The sequence below is a fragment of the Cyprinus carpio genome, chromosome B22 (genome assembly GCF_018340385.1).
Source record: "Cyprinus carpio isolate SPL01 chromosome B22, ASM1834038v1, whole genome shotgun sequence".
Taxonomy (NCBI): Eukaryota; Metazoa; Chordata; class Actinopteri; order Cypriniformes; family Cyprinidae; genus Cyprinus; species Cyprinus carpio.
The window spans coordinates 35,758,801-35,780,409 of NC_056618.1; the positions used below are offsets into that span (position 1 = coordinate 35,758,801).

Genomic DNA, 21,609 nt, shown 5'->3' on the forward strand with positions numbered 1-21,609 from the left:
TGAATGGTATGGTTGTTAAATGGTACAAGAAGCTTTTTATTTTCAGATAAATTCTGATCTCTGGGATCTAAATATAATGGTGTCCAGAAAAATATTAAGCAGCATAACAGTTTTCAATGTCAATAAGAATAAATTTTTCTTGAGCAGCAAATCAGCATATTAGAATGATAATCAGAATAAATTTTTCTTGAGCAGCAAATCAGCATATTAGAATGATTTCTGAGAAATTCAGCTTTGAATCCCAAGACTAAATTTACATTTAAAATATATTCAAATAGAAAGCAGTTTTTTAAATCGTAAAAATATTTCACAATATTACTGCTTTTGCTATATTTTGGATCAAATAATGCAGGCTTGATGAGCAGAAGAGACTTCTTTTTTTTTTTTTTTTTTTTTTAAAAACATTACAAATCCTAATGTTACCGTTCAAAAACATTTGACTGGTTAGAGTAATCTCATTCTTAAAATACCTTACTGGGTTATGATAATCAAACACAGTCCTGAGCTAGATTACAGCTTGTTCTCTGCAAACCAAACTATCACTTAAATCAAATACTTAATAATAATGTTTAAATACCGGTAAAGCTGCTTGATTTAAGGTTTTTGCATAATAAATACTATAGACGTGACGTGAAAGCTTTACCTGAGCTCGTGAAACATCCACATCGATGTAATAAGATGCATTTTTAACTGCTGCCTTACCACCACTGTGGATTTTTGGTCTTGTTGTTTATTTCGTTATTGAGAGGAAAGCGCGCATCATTTATTTTGATATCCCACACGTTTGCTCTGAAGCAGCGCTGAGGCGCTGTCTCTTCTTCTCGTTTAATTACATTCCAGGAGGCTGATTATATGGCGTTATTTCCCTGTCAAATGTCGGGACGAGCGCATTATTGTAGCGCAAAAAAGTACATTAATATAATGCTCTCAAGATACACGTTGCCTCTTGTAAGAATTTTCTCTGGGCTCGGCTCAGAGAGTATGCCCTGCCTTAAAACGCTCCGCAGCCAGGCCCTCTTCGCTTAAAGTCAGCGGTATTAAGAGCTGCATCTTTTACTGCGTCCCCGTGCGTTTTCGCGCAATGGCCAAAGGATACTCTTCGACTAGGACAGAACCCGCTTACGATTGCATCTTTCTCTTTGCTCCTGGCATTAAAACGCTGTCAAAAAGCAGCAACAACCAATCAGAAATCGGCTTTCAACGCTGACCACGGAAAACGCGACAATCATCCATGGAATTTTATTGGTGTACTGGCATTTCGGCTCTTTTTCAATGAGCCGGCTAGTTGATCTCAGCCTCACTGGAAAAGAGCCGGCTCGTTTGGCTCACAACCGGCTCTTTTAAAAAACAATAATGTTTGACTCTGATAGGTGTGAACACAATTTTTAATTTTAAATTATTAACATGAAATCAGACTCACAAATGTCTCACAATTTCTTTGAAAATGCATTGATTTGTTATGAAAAAAGAATACTATTAAAACATTTGCATTTAAATTACAACTTTTAATGTATAAAACCAACAACATTACAAAACAAAATACAATCTGAATCTGAACCAACATAATAGAACCCATATTAAAGAAAAATAAACTGAAAGGATTAAACTGGTCCATCTTTTTTGCCATGTTATATAACCAGCATGAACTATCTCACTAGTTATGGTTTGTATAACTAGCATGTACACACACACATGCTGACACACAATTTTACAGAGATTTGCATTCAGAAATGCAAGCTGGCCTAACTTTCGAGGGGCTGATGCTGGTTTCTTCTCCGAGTTTGACACTGTGTGTGTGTGATGGCTCGGCCCTCCCTCATGCCATATAATTGGTTGACACCTCGTGTATGATTGACAGGAACAGAGTGTGAGGCTGATAGACAGTCGAACACGAAATATGTGCGCCTTGTAGCCTAAAGACATATATTTTTTTTTTGTTCTTTGATTAGTCAATTATTTTAAATAAAATAAAATGCATCCATTATTTCATTATTACATAATGATTTAATTTCTATAGGCTATATTTTTTTTTAAAAAAGAGTCGGCTCTTCAGATATGCGAGCCAGCTCTCGTCGTTCACCTACAAGAGCCGGCTCTTATAGTCGGCTCATTCGCGAACGACCCATCATGGAATAAGTTCACTGAAGTTCAATCAAGCCGAGCCTAGATGGATCCGCCGAAAGCGACGATCTCAGGTAACCAGTTTTATTTGTTTTTATTTTAAATACGTCAAATGTATCTTAGAAAATGTCTGGGAAGAGGGCGATTGGATTATTTTACATATAAATTACTTAGACTGTCAACCACATTGTGCCACACTAAGTGCCATGCCCATTGAAAGTGAGATTTTTTAGATAAAAAAAAATAAATAAACAAATATACTAATAAAAAAACAGTGCATGATTGATTATACACTCAACGGTGCAATCCCGCGATAAAGAAAGAAATCCATTTGCAGATGACACTTTTCATTAATTTCACATCACTTTCATTCGTGACAGCCATAGATAAACAATTTTACTGGGGCATTTTGCCCCCTATTCTTATTCCCCCCCCCAAATATTTGTTCAGATTTGAATTTAGCAGTTGATCGCGCTACGTACTTAATGTTTAATCACTGGTGTGATTGCACGAGACATGTGTTAATTATCAGACATAAAATATCCATTTTTTGCCGACACACTTTGGAATCCGCTTTCATTCAACTATATTTGGCTAAAAAAATCGCACTTTCAATGGGCATGGCACGTAGTGTGAAACAATGTGGTTGACAGTCTAGGTAATTGACCTTTATATGTAAAATAATCCAATCGCCCTCTTCCCGGACATTTCTAAGATACATTTGACATATTTAACATCAAAACAAATAAAACTGGTTACTGAGATCGTCGATTCGGCGGATCCATCGTCGGCTCGTCTTGATTGAACTTCAGTGAACTAATCCATGTGTTCCATGTGCGGTTCCAATATCAACCAATACGATTCCATGCACGATGTCGTGTTTTCATTGGTCAGCCGTTTGAAGCCTATTTCTGATTGGTTGTTGCCGTTTTGACAGCGTTTATGCCCAGAGCAAAGAGAAAGAAATCGAAGAGAAGAGTACTTGTCCATGCGCAAATGCACGGGACACAGTCTAAGCACATACACGCTTACTTTAAGTGAAGAGGAGAGATTCGCGATTGCACTGAACACGTTTAAAGTGCAGGCATACTCTCTGAGCGAGCCCAGAGAAAATTCTTACAAGAGCAAACGTGTATCTGAGAGCGCGCGCCCAGTTCCCGCGCGCGAGCAGAGAGATTCGCGCTCCGCACATTATATTCTGCGCGCGAGCAGAGAGATTCGCGCTCGCACATTATATTAATGTACTTTCGCGCTACAATAATGCGCTCTGGACATTTGACAGGGAAATAACGCCATAGAATTACAGTCTGGTCAAACCGCATTACTGCAGGCTCTAAATTAGGTCAAATTTTAAATCAAACGACTACTCGACAACAAAAAAATATTTGTAGACATTTTTTTTTTTTATTGTCGACATTGTCAATAATGTTGACTAATCGTTTTCAGCCAAGATCACTTCTCATTTACAAACATGACCTGGCCAAGAGGCTACCTTTTTTTTTATATTCCTTTATTTATCCAGGTAAACTGTTTGAGAACCACTTCTCATTTACAAACATGACCTGGCCAAGAGGCTACAGGAATAAATAGGAACATACTGTACAACTGTACATAGTCAAACACATGACACATAAAACAGACAATTGAATTAAAAAGATAGACAACAAAAAAAGGAGAAAAAGAAAAACAGTAAAATGCTCAAGTATGTGTATATAAATATGATTCATGATTGTCAGCAGGAACAAGAGTCAACTATATAATTTTGAAGGTTCTGCTTAAAGGTGGAGATTGGTATCAGAGATGTAAGTTTCAGGGTATTTTGTAGTATGTTCCAGTAATACTGCTGCAAAGCAGAAGGCATTACGTCCAAAAAACAGTAGTAGAAGTAGGAGGGGTACTAAATTTAATCAAATTACTTGATCTTGTATAATAGGTGTTATGAACGGCATGAAGAAGAGATGACAGATAGAGAGTTGTCTTGCCCCAGGATTGTCTTGTATATGAAGAGAAAACCAATGATGGAGTCGCCGGGTATGAAAGGGAGGGCCAGCCCAGTTTATTATAATAGGGTCACAGTGATGAGTGTGAAAGGGTGCATTAGTGGCAAAATGGATGGCTGAATGATAAATTGTGTCAAGTTTTTTTAGGGCTGTGTTTGGTGCCATTCTGTAGATAATATCGCCATAATCCAAAATTGGCAGTACTGTCATCTTAACAAAGGTGCATTTGGTAGCATAAGTAAAGGAAGTTTCATTGCGGAAAAGAAAGGCTAGCCTAGCTTTGACTTTTATTTGAAGGTTATTGATGTGTGTAATGAATGACAGGGATGAATCCAACCAAATGCCTAGATATTTATATTTTTTGACATACTCCAGGGCCATACCGTTCATGCAGGTGATTGTAAGTGGACTCTGGGTAACCGGTTTTCGGCTAAAAAGAATACATTTTGTCTTACTGGTGTTAATACGAAGGTGGAGATTGTCCACAAAAAACTGCTCTATAGAGCTTAGTTTAAGACTGAAAGCTGCAGTATTTGGAGAGGATCCAACTGAGTACAAAATGGTATCATCTGCATAAAGGTGAATCCGGGAGGTCCTGGCTATTCTGGAGACAAAAGTCAGAAAATTATATAAATTTGTAGTAATTAATTGGCCATAGCTTCACATATAAAGTACTATATATATATATATATATATATATATATATATATATATATATATATATATATATATATATATATATATATATATTTGCTGCATAAAGAATTACAGTGTAGTGTAGTGTCCTGTAAATTAAGAGTAAAATACTGGCAGCACATTTGACTGTAGTTTACTGTAATTGTACAGTTCTTCAGCCACTTTACAGTGTTACTGTAATACACTAAATTAAACATACAGATAAATAATTGCAAACATGACAGATTGACAAACTTTCTCCAATTCATGAATAACAGATTTACATGTACTCAATAATAGCACCAAGTCTTGAACATTTTAATCTGTTTAAAGTGTATTTATTTTAAGAGGAACAGCATTCATAAATGCTACTTTTTCCACTGTCAGGTCTGCACCTCTCACTCTTAGATTCATCTTTGAGCAACTGATGTTATGTATTTATTATCTCTGAACTGGATTCTTATTGTTTAATTTTGTAGTTAAAATGAAACATTCTTACTTGACAAATAAAATATTATATTTGATTTACTCTGATCTCTCCTGAACTCATCATGACTAGTAGATCATGTGGAGGCTGATGTTTCCTCAAATCTGTGTCCAGGACAGAACAGACTAAAGGCTCACGGATGAATGGAGCAGCAGGAACATCATACGAGACCTTTTGATTTCTGTCTATCACTGACTTAGCAAGTTGTGCTGAAGTGACTAACAAATTACACTTTTTGTTCTGAGCAAGCAGTAGAATAACAAAACGAAACACATAAAAAAAAATAACTCAAATTATTAAGTTCAGATCAGAGAGTTTGTAAAAGTGAGATCCATGACCTCCGGTCGGTGTGAGTCTCAAATGTGACAACGGGTCCCTGATGAATGAATAACTGAAAGTATTCACCTTATTCTTCAACACAGAAGTAAGCGATGGGTGAGACTTCTAGTTCATTAGCTGCTATAGCGAAATAATGAGAAGAATTACAAAGCACAGTAAACGGTAAAACTGTTTGCACTACAAACCAGTGCATTCATAATTAAGATAACACATTAAGATAATATTGTAAGACACACCAATTTGTAATATCAAGCAGCAAAACAAGCTGTTTTGAACAGCTAAAAATAGCTGGAAGGAAATGAGACCTGAAGCAAGACCCATAACATTTACAAATGGATAGGAAGTCCACAATAATCAAATATCTCAATTACTTTTAACCAATATTTGTGATTAGTTACTAATTAGAAACACATTCTAAATTTAATGATCACTTGAAGATTATAGTCAGATTAAACATAGAGCAACAATAAAATTTAAACTCGATCCAAATTAAGTGAACTTTAAAGAAGCGCAAGTAAAATATATGTCATTTATTCTATAATGTTACTCTTATTTTAACATTATCACCTATATAGTATTATAAACTAGTTCAGCATCACAATCAGGAATCATGTGGGTAGAGTGCATTTAAATTAATGTTTTAGCTGCTGGTTTATAGAAAAAGTAGTGCTCATACAAACACACACACAAACACACTCTCACCCTAAAACTTAAACACAGTCTCAGAAATCAGTCATGTTCTTCACTCTCTGCAGGCTGAGTTTCTGCAGTATTGGAGAGGAAGGCTGTGCTGCTCTGATTTCAGCTCTGAGATCAAACCCCTCACACCTGACAGAACTGGATCTGAGAGGTAATAAACCAGGAGACTCAGGAGTGAAGCTGCGCTCTGCTCTACTGGAGGATCCACACTGTAAACTGAAGAAGCTAGAGTAAGTTATTGAGTCAATGCTTTCATTTATCATATTGTATTAAAGCAGATCTTAGTGTATTTTCTCTTTCTCTTTATTGTACAGTTTTTGACAGTGGAAACTCCACAAGCTCCAAACAACTGAATCAAAGCAACACGTCCTGATCAAGACTGTCACCTGGACAAATGCTGATATTGTAGTGAATTTGCTTTCACCACCTTAGGGAGGCGAAATAGTGCAGTGATGGGTACATGTCACTGTTGACGTTATGATTTTTGGATCACGTGTCTCTTAAGGTGTGGTTATGAGTACATCACATAAGAAAGATTGGTGGGAAACCTAACTTGTAGAGCCTCTTTCTGTATCATTAACACAAGGAAGACACAAGAGTAATAAAATTAGTTCTATTAAGAATAGATAAACAAATGTAATCAACAACTACTAAATAAAAACCATTAAAGAAAAAGCTAAAGTAATAAAGTGCATAAGTTGCATAAAATGCAAGTGATTACGTTGGGTGTTGCTTTGTCATAGCTACACTGTAAAAAAAAAAAAAGTTTTTTCACAGAAATATACTGTATTATTTTACAGATATTTTCTGTTTTTTTTAACATTACGTGTAAATGTCATTAAAAAATACAGAAAAAAAAACTTTTATTAAAAACATTAACCATAAAATAAAAGTAATAATCTGTAAATTCATATAATGAGAAATTATAGTTTTTTTTTTTTTACAGGATTATTCTTTTGTTTAATTGGCTTGAATTTTAAATTACATTAAATTCTGTGTAAAAAGACAAAAAAAAAATTCATATATTTAAAAATTAAGACAACTATGTGTTTTTTACTGTGAAAACCCTAAATTTAAGGTAAATGCATGTAAAAAAACAATCGTAAAAAAAACGGTAAAAAGTCTGGCAGCAAAGTTGCCAAACACTTACCGTCAAATTACAGTAAAAAAACAAACCTTAAGTTATTCTACGGAATAATTCTGTTTTTTGAATACAGATATTTACTGTAAACATTTTCTGTATTTTTACAGTTCCACTGCTGAAGAATGAAAAGAAAATCTCATTAAAAAATGTCTGTAGAATGTTAAACAAATGAAATAAATCTGCATATAAACTGGAAATTATTGCAGAAATACCTTAAAATTATACAATTAATTAAAGTCTTCTGTTTTTACACAGTATTCTTTGGTAAATTCATAACATTATCAATTACATCCACAAGAATTCCCCGTCAAAATACAGATTTTTAGATGTAAAACACAAAAAAAAATTACATAACTTTACTTAAAATACCATATTTTAAAAGCTTTAGGTTTTTATTTCATGGGATTATCAAATCTATTAATATTAAATTCCTGTTAAATTTAGTTTTTGAACTGTAGAAAAAATAAGATCACATTATAATAGCTTGCAAAGCCATATTTTTTTTATAGTCATTACTTTATATAAACAATATTTGACAGTATTACAAGCATTTATCCAATATATCTACATACTTTTCCCATTAATGTATGGGGTTTACTTTGAATGAACATACTTTTATAGTAATTAAACGCAACTATCCAATTTATATACATTCTTCTCCCATTAATGTATAGGGTTACTTTATATAAACATTGTTTTATAATACTTAAAAGCAACTATCCAATATATCTACATTCTTTTCCTATTAATTCAAGGAGTTCACTTTATATAAACATTGTTTTATAGTAAATAAAAGCAACTATACAATATATCTACATTACTTTTCCCATTAATGTATAGGTTTATTTTGAATAAACTCACTTTTATAGTAATTAAACGCAACTATCCAATTTATATACATTCTTCTCCCATTAATGTATAGGATTACTTTATATAAACATTGTTTTATAATACTTAAAAGCAACTATCCAATATATCTACATACTGTTTCCATAAATTCATTGAGTTTACTTTATATAAAAAAATGTTTATAGTAATTAAAAGCAATTATCCAATACATTTACATACCTTTCCCATTAATTTATGGAGTTCACTTATATAAACTTTGTTTTATAATACTTAAAATTAACTATCCGATATATCTACATACTTTTCCTATTAATGTATGGAGTTTACATACATTGTTTTATAGTAAATAAAAGAAACTATCCAATATATCTACAGACTTCTCCCATTAATGTATGAGGTATATTTTCCAAAAGCATTTTTGATAGTAATTAAAATTAACGATCCAAGATATACATGTCAGACACTCTTCAGAGGAATATTTGTTCTGCAGTGTATACATAGGTTCATTTCAGCGTTTTCAATTTGGTCTCATATGTGCTGTGTTGGTGTTGTAATTGCTGTCAAACTATCTCTGAATGCAAATTCTAGAACTAAGTTTTGTATTTAGCTTGTAATTTGCAGTTATTTCTAAAGGTGTATATATATATTAGGGCTGTCAAATGATTAATCACGATTAATCACATCCAAAATAAAAGTTTTGTTTACATAATATATGTGTGCATACTGTGTATATTTATTATGTATATATAAATACACACACATGCATGTATATATTTAAGAAGAATATGTTATGTTTATATATTAAATACATTTATATATAATATAAAATATAAGAATATAAATATATAAATGTATATACATGTAAATATTTTCTAAATATATAATTTATGTGTGTGTATTTATATATACATAATAAATATACCCTGTACACATACATATATTATGTAAACAAACCTTTATTTTGGATGTGATTAATCGTGATTAATCATTTGACAGCCCTAATATATATATATATATATATAAAACACACACACACACACTGAATTAAAATCAGAATTTAATTAAATCCTTTTCATTTTCACATTTTACATTTCATTTTAAACAATGTCTAGAAAAATTACACTCCAAGTGTAAAGTGTTACACGTGCTATTGTTGTTCAAATTTCACACTATGGGGTATTTAACACCTCTGCTGTTGTTTAATTAATAATGTCCTCTTTTCAGTGCAAACAAAAAAAATAATGTTAATTATGTTCAAAGTAAAGTTAATGTAAAAGGATAGACATAAAATCAAGAAAGTCTTCAGACAGATGTATACATTTCAACATTTATTGAACAAATGGGCAAAGTGGCAACTTTAAAGCATATACCAGATGTGTAGAGGTTAATTAGTCAGTCACATTCATTAAGTGTTGCACAGAAACATAAAGTAGTTAATAAAACACAAAATCATCAAATTTACCTAGACATGAACAAATATGACGTGTAGATTTGAGTTGTGTAGCATCCATGAATGATGTTCCTCATCGTCCCATCAGTGAGCGTGTATGGCTGTGTGGTCTCTTCTCTGCAATCAAGCTGTTTTTGTTAGTGCCTGCAGATAAAAGACAAAAGTAACACTCAAGGTCAGCTCTCCAACTGATTTTTTTTATATTAAATGTGTTTTTCATATACAACCCATTTGGCAATATTTTGAGGCAGACAATAGGTATTGACAGAAATGTCCAAATGTACCTTTTTGAAGATGTTTTTCAGCTTGACAGGATGACATTTTTCCAGATCCCTTGCAGCCTTGTAATGATGGTGGAATCAAATGAAGTAGGAGACCAATTGAAGCAATATAACTGTCCCATTCTAAATAACCGATATGACAAATTCAGCAAAAAATGCATGAACACAGAATATAGATACAACATGAATATAGATATTCTTATTCTGACATATAGCCTAAACTTAGACAATCTGTTTCATACTTCTTAACAGCTGATTCAGAGGTCAATTGGATCCTTGAAAGTCTTGGGAGAAGCCAGGAACTTGGCTTCTTGAAAAAAAAAGAAAAGAAAAAAGAAAAAACAATTAATGACAACATCTCTCTCAGGAACCATTCTGCTAAGTTGATTGTGTAGTCACACAGTAGCCGCTTTTCCACTGTCGGGCCAGTGCGAGCCAGGGCTTAAAACGGGCCGGGCGGGGCTAATAGCCTCGGGCCAGTAGCACAAGGCCAGAATAGCGCAGCGTTTCCACCGTCGGGCCAGAAGCTCCGCTGCGTGTCACTAAAACCCGCCCTTTACACGCCTCTCAGGAACAACGTCATGCAACCCCATCGTTTCACCAACAGAGAGAAGTTATCAGAAAACTAATCAGAAATAAGTCACTGGAACTAGTGCGATCACAAAACGAACATGATAACAGCGGCCTTTTGTTTGCATGCTTTGTTAAATATTCAAATTCAAAAGCATCGATGTTTTACTATAAGTGATACATTGATCATAATGAATTAATTTATCAGGACTCAAAATTAATCACACAGAAAAAAATGTATTTCTATTTTATTTATTTTTAACGCTTATGAAAATAGCCTGCTTATTCAGTCGAGACTGTTTCTGTTTATTTGTAGCCACAGTAGCCTATATACGTCACATTTAGAATGAATGATAATAACTCTATTTTTATAAAAGCTCCCGAACAAAAATCATTATTATATTTTGATGACATGTTATGTGGAGCTAAACTCTCGAGACAATACTTATGACAGATAAAATATGGTGCTAAATAAATACACAATTGTGATAGAGAATAAGAAGCTGACGTCTGATTTCTCCAAGTGGTTGCATTTACCTCCTTTGTTCATAACCACTCCTCTAGCCCCAGCTGGCCCGCTTTGGCCCAAGGTTTCCGTCGGGCCAAAAAACCCTGGCCTTGGCCCCGAGGAAGCCCCGACGAGGCACGATCAAGCACCGGAAGTGACAGTGGAAACGCGACTGGCCCTGGCACGCACTAGCACGCCCGCTTTAAGCCCGACAGTGGAAACACGGCTAGTGGCTCTGTTCACAACCTGGCATTAGCACGCATCTCGGGTGACACAATTGGCCATATACTTTTATTACAGGATTCGTTAAAAAATGAAAATTTCTTCAGTTTACTCAGCCAAGACTTTTGTTATCTTTGAAACACAACTGAAGATTTACAGTTTCACCTACCTTTAACTTACTTTCAGACACAGCCCTGCACGTCACCTGTAGGAGAAAAACATACAATCCGTCCCGTCAGTTTATAAACCGGCACGATTTGTTAAACCGAGGGAACAGTTTAAGAATTCGTGAGTACTGTTTACATACTGACGGGACGGATTGCAAAACCGTCGCCACGGATTGTATGTTTTTCTCCTACAGGTGACGTGCGGGGCTGCGTATTTTCACGATACTTGCATAAACGAAACGTTACTTGTCATAAGAAACACTTCACGAAAGCGTGTTTGTGTCTTGACGCAGATATGACGACACGACAGACATGATATTCAGCTCTGAGAACAAGCAACGGAAGACAGTAGCGAATAGAAGTTTTGAAACGTGCTCTAATTTCAGACTTTTGCATTAGATAACGTCAATCAAATGTTTGGTAAATGTTCCTCGTTATAGCAGCTCTGTCTGCAGAAAGACTGCACATCTGCAGCGGCGAGACGGACACTTCTACACGGTGTTGTGCGTCACAAAAAAGTTGTTAGTGCGTAATGTTTAACATCACACTATTACCGTTTCAAAGCATGGAAACAGCGAAACGCCGCACTCAATGCTTTAAAAAACAAATTCATTTACCATTTGATGAATTCTCTCATTTTAGTAGAAAACCTACCGAATATAACTTTAGCAGCTTCAGTCTTCAGCGCCAGATTCGCAGTAACCCCAGCCGAGTTTGGGGCTTGTGGCTTTAAAGCCCTAGGAGGAGATACGTTTAGTAATTTAGTCTCAGAAAAATAATAATAAGAAGAAGTTTAAATAGCATAACAGTATGTTGGCTTGTGCCAAGCCAACATAATTAACGAATGAACTTAACACTAAACCTGACAAAACACTCGCGGTTAGTAATGTGCTCACCACCAAATCATATTTCGAGTTAAATTATCAACAAAAATGTTTTTCCAGTGTACTTTTATCAAGAGAAAAGCAGTCCAGCTTACCGTCTGGGTCGCTCGAAGAAAAGATGGCGTTGTCACTTCGCGAGGCAGCAGTCACTGAAGGGCGGAGTCCAGACAATTCGGCGGGTCTTTTATTTCGCACTTTTAGTGTAAAAGTGAAATTACGCCATATAACAACACTGAACACGAGTACTGTTTAACACTGTGGATTGTTAATTCAAATCTTTGGGAATTAATAACTTTTAACACTGCAAATATTTCACTGCTCACTGCTGATTTTACTGCCCTGTAACGTGCTATGACTTCATCTCTGCCAAAAGAAAGACCGCCAACTGGACGTTCTTTTAATTTGAAAATCAAGCAGCCAATCACGGCTGGCTCTTGATATTGTACCTTAACCTTTAAAAGAAAAGGTACATATATGTACCTTTTAATGCTTGGGAACATATAAGCGAACCGAATGTGTGCAATTATTAACATTTTACATATTAACAAATTAACGTATTAACAAATTATTTACATTGGTAATCATGACACAACTGACATATTGACCACACTTTTTTCCTGTTTTCACAAATCCTCCAGTCCTGCTGTATCTGGATTCTCTATAATATACAAAAACAGAAAGATAAGGGACACAGTAACTTAGCAAAAAATATCAATAAAAGACAAATTGAACAATGGCTTGTTACCTTAGACTTAGACTTAGAAAACTTTAATGTCCTCAGAGAGGCAATTTGTGCCTTGACAACTAAAGTCATCATTATAAACAGAGCTACTGTTATTAAGAGTAAGTGCGATTAGGTGCGTAAAACGTAAAGCTTAGCTAGTGTTATGAAAAAATAGCATAACAGCATTTGCTAACCTAATTAAGTTTTTTTTTTTGCCCAAAGATTTTTTTTTTTTATATATATAAATGAAAATCCTTTCACCTTTTCACCTAAAAATTGGTGCAAAGAAAACATTGATTTGATTTATCTGTTTTAGTCCAAAAGTGCATGGTGCACATGTCCAAGTCTGTGATAAACTCATCAGTGAATGTTTATGATTGTACAACATCCCACTATATGATCATCATGTTTTGGTCAGAGGAATGATTTGGCAAAAGTACAATGCAGCCAGTTCACATCATGCATAGGCCCACTCCCCTAACATAGCCTAAATACAGAATGCCAATACCAGTACACAGAGGGCATTTAGAACAGAGACAGCCACAGAGCCAGCCACAGAGCCAGACAGCCTGAATGGAGTAAAACAAGCTTGCACTACCCTGACATGTTAGAAGTCTTTGACTTCAGTCATTAATAGCCATCTTGCGATCTTCATCCCACTGTCACGGAGTCCTTGGGCCCATGAGCACCAAAGTCTATTACAGATGCTGGCCTGGGGCTCTTTTCCCAGTACCTACTTTGCGTCTGTAGTGTCTTATCAACTCTGGCTTCTGATGTCAGTTACATGGCATGCAGACAGGAATGAAATTAGCACCTCACACCTATCAAATACAGGGTAAATTTAAAACTTCCAAGTCCCCTGCCACCAATGCAGAAATACACAATTAAGAAATATTATTTTTCAGAAGCAAAGATAAACTTTGCTGGCCACATCAGCTTAAGATTCAACAAGTGCAGATACAAGAGTGATAGATAAAAATATATACATAAAATAAAAAATAAAAAAACAGCTATGTAGGCTACCTTTCATGCAGATATGCTGTAAATAAAAATTGAACATAATTACTGTGTGTTATACTACAGACACAGATCTAAAATATTGCCTTGAAAGATGGATGAATACAGCAGGAGGTATTGTTGCACAGTGTAACTAAATATACAGTTATTGTACAGGAAATAATTGCACAGCTTAAGTTTAATATAAATCAAGAATAGTCAGTGATTGTTTATGCATCATATATCCAGTGTTTCTACTGTCGGGCGCTGACTCAGTGTTTACAATTCTGAAGTGTTCTGTAAAAATTTCATAAGTGGCAGAGAAAAAAAATGAGTGGAAACATTTTCAACCCCCACCCGTGGACTGTTTCAGCTGCTGCTGTCTGGCAAGTGGTCTGTTTGAAATGCTGCCCTGACAGTGTTTTTCTGTTATCATATATATTGACCATAGACTATATTGACACTTTAAAAATGTTGAAGCATTAAGACACAAAATCAATCTATATTCAACAAAATTCAAGGCCCTCACTGCATATAGATATTTATGTTGTATGTTGTTGAAAACATTATGTTGACGTACAGATCTTGTAAAAAATTCAACGTTGATTTAGAAGTGTTTCTGCCTTTTAACGTATTATGATAATTAATTAGCATTTAATGATTTTTTGATCATAACAGCTCTTCAATGTATATGTTAAAATATAATTATTATCATTATTAACAATAATAGTTTCACCCTCAAGAGAGCAGTGCAGCAGAAACCTTTTGCCTTGATTTTGTGTGAATTTACAATTTTGTCTGGTCACCTAACAGTTTACATTGCATTATTACATTTGTATTCATACACTGTCATGTCATTTGACCAATTAATTAAATAATAATACAGACTGCAAATAAAACTTAATACACCGCTATGTTAACTCGCGCAAACTATTGCTATTGTTATTGGTTGTTTCGCCGTTTTACTTTGAGCATGATTGGTTAATCTGTCTGTTTTCCAGGAAACTGTCCAATGAGAATGTGCGCGGCTCTGCGCGCCTATTTTAAATTTGAAAATATGTCCGTTACTTTCGGTCGGAGCAGCTGCTTTGCGTTGATTACTCGGTCAGACCTGGATTATTTTATATCTGCCTGTTGAATTCTTACATTTTGAGCGAATTTTAGTTGATATGTCAATGAAGATCAAAAGCTGGAATGTGAACAGAGGAAGGGGTCGTACGTGGTCTGTAAATACTGGCGATATCAGGTAAGAAAAATTTTTTCAGTCCTTAACAGTCTAACGTTAACGTTTAGGGACACGGGTAACTTAACTGTCATCTTAACGTTACTGCAACCTCATAAGATAAACAAGTTATCTCTGTGTGTGTTTTTGTACTGCTTCACTATTAGCGTAGCGATATTAGCATGTATTTCATGTGTTAGTACCATCTGACATTGCTGTGTTTTGTTGTTGGTAAGTTAACGTTATGTGTTTATGTTGTCAGCTAACGTTAGTTTAAAACTCAAACGCATGAGAGGAAAAAAAGCGTGGGAATGAGTAAAGTGATAAAACCGTCATTTATTCTTTAGAATTATGTTTACATAACCTCTTCAAACACTGATAACGATATTGAAAAGATATTTGTTTACTCTTTTTTTTTTTTTTTTTTTTATAATCAACCATTGGAATAAGATTTTTATCGGGGAAGAACACCCAACAGAAAGACCCCTGATTCACCAACGTAAGTCAATTTTACCCCACGTACTGTTCGAAAAACCTACACTAGGATAGTATTAAGTATGATTTTCATACTGTTACTGATAGAAAGTCTGAGTAACTTTCTGTCCTTTTGTCTTTCTTCTGCTGAAGTGGCGCACTGAAAGGGGAGATTCATGTCACCTTCATCAGTCCTTTCTTTAATCACTGGACACCATTAAGGGAAAGACCCTCAGACGTGTCATAATAGGATAAATGCGGCTGCAGGTAAAATTATTTGATGGGGATAGGGCTATTTGATTTTGGTGTACCAATTGGCTTTTTTGTGTGCTTCCCTTGCTATGATACACATTTCTGATGGGATTGCCATGCTTTAAGTGTATGTTTACATTTTTAATCATGTAATAACTAACAGTCTCAAAGATGACATTACTCAGTTCATGTTGTGTGAATGTTATAATGGCAAACGTTTTTACAATTTTAATCAATTTCATATAAATAATATATATATTTAAATGTTTCCTCACAATGTCAAAAGTGCTTGTTAAGTGCGGCAGCTTTTTTTTATACATTTTACAATTTTAATATGTAAGTTAACATTAACATTATGTCGAGTCAGCAGCACTAACGTTAAAACTCGCCGTTTGTAACGTTACATTATGTATTAACCTTATAAAAGTCTGTCTAGCTTTAGCAAATGTAACATTATGCCGGTCCTAATAAAGTTAAAACGTTATTAACGTTAGCCCTGAATGTGAAACATGCATCAGCCATCATAACGTTAACGTTAAATACCTGTGGTTGACTAACATTAATTTAATAACGTTAGCTGTTAACTTAACGTTACATCTTACAAGTTACTGTTGCCTCTTGCAAACACGTAACAGTTAAGTTAACGTTAAATAAAAGGCTGTTGCAGGTTGGGACCTTGTTTTATACAGTCTATGGTTTAACTTAGTTAACGTAATGTTAAGTTAGGACCTGACAAAGACTTGTCTCAGTGGCACGTTAGCAGTGGCACATTCAGTCAGTTAACATTAACGTTAGCTTGATATGAATACTATTAATCTAGGAAACGTTATAACGCTACGTTGCTCCTACCGTTAAAGTAACGTTAAATTACTGGTAACGTAAATACTTTACCTGTAACCTGCGCGTAACGTAACGTTACCTCCTAGTTATACACATGCCTGGATTTTTAACTTTCTCAGCTGACTAAGTTTGTTCTCCTTTATAGTGAACCAGACTCATCGTGAGTGAAAATAACGATTTAACATGAACTTTCATGTCCCTCCTTATCCATAGTTTTTGACAGATTGGACTAGTTAACTTACTTCAACAACTTCTGGGTGAGTGTTTGACAAGTAAGTCGCTGAATTAGTTCTCTGCGTTTTGACCAAAAATTTATATCAAGGTAATTATGCCGGTTTTCAGGTTTATGACAGGGTTTTTTTCATGCATAATCAGGCTTTTTTTTTTTTTTTTTTTTCATGCATAGTCAGGTGTTCAATGCATTTTCTACTGTTTGAGGAGAGGAATTACTGCAGTAAATTGACCTAGAATGGTCTACTTTACTGTCATTAGTGAATATTGTAGATAGGGCTGGACTAGAATATTCGAATATTCGTTCAGTAGGTTGGTATTTGATTTGAAAATTTGACATTCGAATATTCCTTTTTTTTCTGCTGTATTTGTTTTCTCGAAACGGTTCTCATTCGCGCTTGACATATGTTTTTACACTATTAAATCTGGCGAAATACAATACTCTTTTGGCCATTTTTAATAGGATGGACAGTTGAAGGAACCTAACCTCGTTATACTTAATACATTTATTTGCTTCTTCTTGGCCTACTAAAGTGTTCCTGGAGTAATCTCTGACTAGAGCGCAGAACAGCAGAGTTTGTATGGACAGAAGTGCATGCCACCAATACTTAAAGGGATACTCCACTTTTTTTGGAAATAGGCTCATTTTTCAACTCCCCCAGAGTTAAAAAGTTGAGTTTTTCTAGGCTGATATGGCTAGGAACTATACTCTCATTCCTGCGTAATAATCAAGAAACTTTGCTGCTGTACCATGAGTGCAGCAGGCGTAATGATATGACATAACTTTTCATTTTCCGTCGGTTTTAGTACACGATGTAACTACAGAAGAGTCAAGTTTTAAATAGGAAAAATATCGAAACTCTTTGTTCATTTTTTTGAGAGAGATGCTAATGGTCTTGTCCGGTTCAATTCATTATGCTAAGCTATGCTAAAAGTGGTACCCCCAGACCTGGAGATCGGCTGAATGGATTCCAAAATGATAAAACTCAACTGTTTAACTCTGGGGGAGTTGTAAAATGAGCCAAAAAAAAGTGGAGTATCCCTTTAAACTGATCCAGAAAGTATTCAAATCCACATCATAAATGACAAAAGTAATTACCAACAGACATAGCTTGATGACCAATCTACTTAAAGCTCGTCCCCCATGATCTGTGTCTTTTTCATCAGATTGACTCAGAATTATCGCCTTCTTTAAAGTTTGTCATTTCACTTAACCCATCTGTAATGATAAAACACTCATTCCAGAGGTTAATGACACAATATCCACACAAACAAACTAGCACATACAAGACATAAAGTGCAGTCACATCACACACTCAAAGTTTTCTTTATAGCAGTTAGCTCTAAAAATATTTACTTCACATTTTCTTTAGGTTTTACCTAATTAACATAGTCTCTTAATCAGTTTCAAAGCATATCTGTTCACCAATATCTATAACTAATAAAAGACAAATTTTTCGATTTCGATTTCAATCACAAATTTAAAAAAAAAAGACAATCTATCACGATTTTTTGATCAATTTTGCGATTTCGATTTTAATCACGATTTTGACACACACAGACATGCTTTACAGTCATAAATGCATTCAGCATAAATTTGAAACATATTTCCAAAAGAAAACCAATGAGAGCTTTATCAAAAAGTTGTAACTCCTCTAGAACAGACATAAGTCAAAATAATCACTAAATAAAGATGTCAAACAAAATGTATAGACATATGGCAAAATAAAATAAAATAAAATAAAACCTGTGTCCAGGGCTTTTTTTTTTCTTTGCCATGCATTGGTCATAGAGCTCATTGTAGCGGTGCCTCAGGTGCTGAAATATATTTATTGCCCAAGGTTCACACGTACTCCGTTTGCAGTGCGTATACAGTATGTGTATGCGGTGCAGAAGCAGCAGCGAGAGCGCATTATTGTAACGCAAAAGCAGATTAAAATAATGCGCGAGGAATCTATCCACTCGCACGCAGATTTCCTTTTCTTTGACACAAAACCAGACACGCGTACTCAGATACACGCTGCTCTCGTCCGGAGAGAGTGCGCGCACTTAAAACATGTCTCCTCTCACTCACTCACAACTCTCTCTATGCTCATGCGCTAGATATTCATTCTTTTCGCACCTTTCTATTTCTAATCTTTTCTGTTCATCTTTTACTGCGTGCAGTGTGAAGGTCTGATTCATTAACATGGGCTCTGAAAAAATACGCATCACAGACAGTGTGTGAACCTGGAGTTAGGCATATGCCCAGTCTGTTCTGTTCTCGCACTCTACTTAGGTGCGCTTCATTCTGATTTGATTGGATAGCATACTGCGGGAGGTCGGGACCGTGGAAAATCATGCTATAAAGCGATTTAGAAATCGCGCACCCTCAAATCGTGATTTTATTACGATTTCGATTAATCGCACAGCCCTAGTTGTTTTGGTTCATTATCATTATTTTGTTTAAGCTTGCTTCAGCAGGCCGATGACAGACAGACAGAGCACCATCCCTTCCTCCACTCAAGCATTCTCACTCACTCCACAGGGTAACTGCTGTGTTGGCGACTGGGCCTATTCTTGCAAGAATAAATACTTCTTTCTTTTATTAATTTGACTCTGAGTGTCTCTTATACGCAGTGATGATGTTTAATGTGAATTTTTGCCACAACATAATCGAGGTGAAATGTTCAACCCCTACTAACTTAGGACTGGCCCAAAAGTGATTCTTAGATGCATCACGATATGGACGGTTCTGAATCGATTTACAAATGTCAAACTCGATTTTCACAGAAGTGCTGCGCCCAGAAAGTCTGACGTGCAAGTAACAGAAACCAGTGTTCCCCCTATATTCGGCGCACCGCCGCTGTTGAATTATGAGCGCCGCTACTAAACTTTCACACGATCATGAAGTCAGCTTTGTGGTAAAACAGGCGGTTTGGAAAATTATGGCATGAAAGCATGCTCTTGGTGATGGTGTGTGATGTGTGCATGTGCATTTGTAGTGTTCCTGAAGTACTTGACTTTTATTTTGTTATTGGAGGGATTAACTATTTTGATAATAGTAATTCCTCATGTAAAACATTTGTTGGTTCCAGCTTAATACATGTGAAGATTTTTTACCTTTTCTACTTTTTATTTTACTTTATAAACTCTGCAATAATAACAAACTATTCCATTTGACAATGAATGAAAATTCGAAAATCATGACCCATCTCTAAATTCAATAATTGTACTGCGAGTCAGAATAATTAAACTCAGTCTCTTGCCAAAGGTTTGTGCCAAAATCACACTTGATTACAGTCAGTTTTACAAGTGGTTTTAAGATTTCGTTGATCACATTTACAGAGCAGCTTGAACCCTTTTAAGAAATTTTAACCCCTTAATGTTCCTGCATTAGAAGCATTAATAGAGGCAAAGTTTGTTCATGCTCAATTTTCATTCAAGCTCCAAACTGCAATTATTGTTAAGCGGCAACCTAATGGCTCTGCTCTGCCGATGCTGTGAGGGTAGGAGGCAAAGTTGCCATTGTGTGTAAATTGAAAACAATACAATGTGGCCACCGTTGATGTGTAGGAATTTTTACAAGCATGATGCATCTTATCTATTTTTCAGGACAAGGCCTGGTGAGAGCCACTACAGAGGATCATAGCCATTGATGGAATTCTGAAAGGACGTGGGTGAATATCAATCTGCCAAATGAACATTCACATCTGTATATTAATACTGATTATATATGAACTTGTTTGTTTGTTACTGGAAAGAACTTAGCTTCTATTGTTTTTGACTGAAGGACTTGACCGTGTTTTAAGCCTATGTGCATTTTCTATTACCAGTACCTGCTCTGGCCATGCTCCATTTTCCATTGCAGATCATACCCAGAGATAGTACCCCTCAATGCAGCTGGTCATCATAGCAAGGCCACACACAACTGCCGCGATGTAATGTACAATGCGACACACACACCTGCGACCCACATACAGCTGTATCTTGATTTAAGTTAAAACATTTCAGCATTACTCAGAATGTAAAGACAGATACTTAAAGGTGCTCTAAGCGATGCCGGGAGTCGTAACTTCTTGTTGACGTTTGAATTGTTGTCAAACAAAACGGAGGCTAGCTAGACCCTCCCTCCTCCTCATGTGTGCACTAAGCCCCCCAAACCCCACCCCCAAATCTTTCTTGTCGGTTATTGGCTGGAACAGTTTGTTATGTTTCGTGGTGCGGGTGTGCCCAGTTTGTTTTTCTTGTTGTTTGTGGAGCCTGTGGTGTCTAGAGAGACCGCGTTTTTTTACAGTGTGTTCAGGGGACAGGCAGCTAGAGGATAGTGAGGAGATGTTTGCTGGATGTGACAAAAAATTTTTGGCCTAAAAAACGTGTGACATCACTTAGAGCACCTTTAATTAATATAACATTTAATTTAACTAAAACAAATATCAAAAACATGTCTAATACTTCATCAACGCGTCATACTCCTGGAAAAGACCCACATAAA

General features: G+C 35.4%; 2 long non-coding RNA genes across 4 annotated transcripts; one reads left to right on the top strand and one right to left on the bottom strand.

Annotated features, from left to right (window-relative positions):
- Positions 1-9,629: 9,629 nt before the first annotated feature.
- LOC109107785 lies at positions 9,630-12,185 on the bottom strand. 2 transcript variants are annotated; one of them, XR_006157823.1, is made up of 4 exons: positions 12,167-12,185; positions 10,288-10,355; positions 10,049-10,168; positions 9,630-9,908 (listed from the first exon to the last, which is right to left on the bottom strand). It is a non-coding gene; the product is annotated as an uncharacterized LOC109107785 (long non-coding RNA). The 2 variants fall into 2 exon arrangements; XR_006157822.1 differs by lacking the exon at positions 12,167-12,185 and having other exon boundaries at positions 10,288-10,432.
- A 3,691-nt stretch (positions 12,186-15,876) lies between these two features.
- On the top strand, positions 15,877-20,772 carry LOC109107144. Of its 2 annotated transcripts, none has more exons than XR_006157829.1 (3): positions 15,877-16,079; positions 17,118-17,176; positions 20,730-20,772. It is a non-coding gene; the product is annotated as an uncharacterized LOC109107144 (long non-coding RNA). The 2 variants fall into 2 exon arrangements; XR_006157830.1 differs by having other exon boundaries at positions 17,118-17,161; positions 20,730-20,769.
- The last annotated feature ends 837 nt before the right edge of the window (positions 20,773-21,609 follow it).